The 3728-nt window shown below is 32.3% G+C and overlaps 1 long non-coding RNA gene across 2 annotated transcripts; it reads left to right on the top strand.

Moving 5' to 3' along the window:
- Nucleotides 1–1287: 1287 nt before the first annotated feature.
- On the top strand, nucleotides 1288–3728 carry LOC145796955 (uncharacterized). Of its 2 annotated transcripts, XR_014337753.1 has the most exons (3): nucleotides 1288–1308; nucleotides 2375–2721; nucleotides 3419–3728. It is a non-coding gene; the product is annotated as an uncharacterized LOC145796955 (long non-coding RNA). The 2 variants fall into 2 exon arrangements; XR_014337752.1 differs by lacking the exon at nucleotides 1288–1308 and having other exon boundaries at nucleotides 1366–2721.

Below are 3728 nucleotides of genomic sequence, written 5' to 3' on the forward strand. Positions count from 1 at the left end.
TCTGTGTCGGGATTTCGGATATAGGGGGTTTTCACACACACACACACACACACACACACACACATATATATATATATATATATACATCTGTGAGTGTATATAGGGGGGTTTTTGATCTGTTACATATATATATATATATATATATGATCTGTTTTTCCCATACAGATCTGCCTAGTACTGCTACTCATACCAGCCTCTCTGCTGACTTGTGTTTTTATGTTCTTTAAATTTCAGTTACTTTCTTTCCTTTTTTTTGTGTTTAATGTTTGTTATCATTGCATAGCTAATCTAGTAGTTTAATCACTGCTAGTTGATATTATTGTTAACAAATTTTCCTAATAGAAAAGTCCATGAAATCAAGAACTTCACAAACCTTCAGTAATTTTTTTAGCGTTAGAGTAGTTAGGAAAGACTGTAGAATTGGCTTAGTTGAGGCCCAAAATTCAAATTTGAGAGTTTGCTTTCAAAGAACATTTGAAGAGGAATAGTTTATATGTTTTCTGCTGTAAATTTAGCATTTTACAAATTAATTCAAATTAATTCAGGTGTTTCAACTTCATCTATTTAGATGTAGCGGAAGCAGCACTTGGTACATCTTTTGGTTGTGATTGATGACTACCTTTATGTATCATCTAAATTCCAAGGAAATGTTTTTACTTTACGTTTTGTCACCATTTGGTTTTCCATTTGATATATGATCACTATAAATGGAAATGTAAGAGGAATAGACTAAACTGATATGCAATGTTGTAGTGAAATAAGATTTCAATTTATTTAATTTAACTGTATATATAGCTCTTGACAGAGCGGAAAGGCAAAAAATGAAAACCAACACAAGACTTAGTTTGGTTTGATTTTCTTTTTAACAAGTTTTCAGTTTTTATATTTTTCCAAGAAGGGATAAAGGAGTTAATCCTACTTGTACTGTCAAGCATGTAATCCAGTATGAATATCACAAATTTGAGTTGATGGTGGTTATTTTTTGAAGTTTGTGATCACAATACAGTTTAGTTTCACCCCCTAATTATATATATGTGTGTGTGTGTGTGTGTCTGTGCATATCTATACACATACATACATGTATATGTTTGATTTTCTAAACAAAAGGTTTGTTATTTTCAATTGGGGTGGCTAATTTTGTTAGACTAGAATTATTGAGTTGTTTATAGCCATTTGTGGAAACCATTGATTCATCATCATCATCCTTATTCCTTCCTACATTATCTGATCAATGGTTATATATAATTCCAAATGGCAACTATTGACAATTGGGATTACTAGGTGGTTCAGTTTTCTGATGAACTTTAGGTATGATTTGCAAGAGAATATAAAAATGGCTGACTATATTAGTCTGTCCATGGTGTGTGTTTTTGGACTTTTTGATCAAATCATGATCATCCTCTTTTACTTTTATGTAACAGATAATCAATATTAAATTTGTAATAATTAATTAAATCGTTACCCTTTCTTGACTTCTTGATTATCACTTACTCGTTTATTTTCGTATCACCCGATCTCCAAATTTTCTCTCTGTTTGTCTATTTTAATACTTTTTGTTGTTGAATCATTTAAGAATCTCAAGATGCATAATTTTGAGAATAATCATATGACTGGGGAGTGCATTGGGTCATGGTCTTGACTTAATCAACTCATTATTCTTTCTTAATTTCTTGATTATCTTTTACTTAAATATTTTCATATCATTCAACCTCTTTGACGTATGCCCCTTGTAGAGCCAAATCCGGTTTGCATTACATTCTGGCTCAGGGATTCCACTACACTTGTATCGCCTGATTGCTTAAATGCCCCTCCATCAACAAGGAGTTACATCTGCTATAATTGTGGAGAGGCATTTCAGTGTTTTTTGTTTGTTTATATTTTGTGAATTAAGCATTTTTCATTATTTTGAAAGTTCACCATTTTATACAAATTTATTTTGGTAGAATTAAGTACTTTCAAGGTTTTCTGGAAGCTCAAGAAGTATTCTGACTCAAGACTATTGCAACCTTTGGATACGTAGTTGTGTACCTACTTTTAGAGCCTTGTAACAATTTTGATAGCAGTAACTCAAGGCTGCCTACCATATTGTCAGTATCCAATTTCTGCTTCATGAAGCATTCCGTAGTTTAGTGTGTTTGTAATATTCTTCTAATTTCAAGAGGAAATCCTTTCCCGTGAGTTGCATGGTTCTTTCAGAGTCGAACAGATGGTTGTAATGACGGTCTACTATTTTTTTGAATGTTTTAGGTGCTTATAGAACACGGCACTTTCAAAGTGCCAGGCTTTGTTGTATGATTGAATATTGCCTGTTGACACACACACATTATTTTCTTATTATTCAATACGATCTTATAATCTGTATTTTCTTCAACAGCAATGTAGCTATTGTTCAGCACCTGTTCCATTTGAATCTACAGAATATGCTTTCTACCGAGGTGTGAATTGCAGCGATGGAGTTAGTCAGAGACACAAACTGTTCCGGTGTGCTGCTTCCATGCAGGTCTGCCCTACTACTACTACTTCATGGTTTTGCTTGTGTTGTCAGAGACGGACTTCAAATATGGGACCCCATGCTCTATTCAGAATGCCCTCTTATCCTTCAGATTTCAAGATCTCTACTGAATCTTCAAGGCTAGAACTACTTTCAAAACCATTATGCCCCTTCTGTGGGATACTGCTACAAAGATTACAACCAGAATTTCTACTGTCAACATCACCGGTGTAAGTTACAACTCTCTTCTGTATATTAATTGTATCATGTGTTAATTGTCCTATCAATAAATTAGGGTCCATGCATGCAAATGGGGTTATTAATAAATTGGGGTTCAAGTCCTCATTGCTGTGCGATGGAATTTTCTTTCCCCTATCTCCTCCCACCAATTGTTAAAAAAAGAAAGAAAAAAAAAGATTAAGCTTGAAGATTGAAAAGAATAATTGAAGCCAAGAAATCATCAGGCCTACATTGCTAAGCAACACAAAGGGAACATGTGAGAACATGCATTGGAAAAAAGAGGTGTTGCGCAAAAAACACCATTGACAAGTGTCAAGACAATGCTAGAGTGGTACACTTACAGGTCTTGAAGAACTTTCTAGATGGTCTTGTTAAATTTCATATATTTAAAAGGTTGGAAGAATGGGCTTGCTAGTGGTTCAATGGTCAAAATAACATTTCACTCCACATTCTATAATTGACCATGACCCAAGGATATGAATTATCTATTTTATTATATAAAGCATACATTTCATCCGGCGAAACTATGGCACATATTTTTTATGTCCAAATTAATCCTTATTATATAATTGAATTTTTATTTTAAATTTTGATTTCAGTTTTTGTTCCTTCTATCTATATATAGGGCGATTTTTATTTTAAATTTTGGCATGTTTCATATTGTAACTGTTATCTATTTATTTGTAGGTCAAAAGGATAAATTTTGCCGAGGGGAAGATCTGATTCTAGAAGTAAGGAATTTGGAGCTTGATTTTTGAAATAGGCTCAAAATTGAGATCTTGTTGGAAATTTTTTAATTTTTGTAAGAGCATTTAAATATCCAATGTGCTGATTGGTGAATTTTAGATTTTATTTTATTATTTTATTTTTTTTTAGGATTTGGGTGAATTTTATAATTTAAATATGCTTTTACGAACATGTACAGTTTAATTGTTCTTTGTAAAATATTGAATTTGATGGTTTGATCAATTTAAATTTTTATTTTTATTTTCTGTTA

This window comes from Camellia sinensis, chromosome 8 (genome assembly GCF_055761805.1).
Source record: "Camellia sinensis isolate YWXY chromosome 8, ASM5576180v1, whole genome shotgun sequence".
In the NCBI taxonomy this organism is placed as follows: Eukaryota; Viridiplantae; Streptophyta; class Magnoliopsida; order Ericales; family Theaceae; genus Camellia; species Camellia sinensis.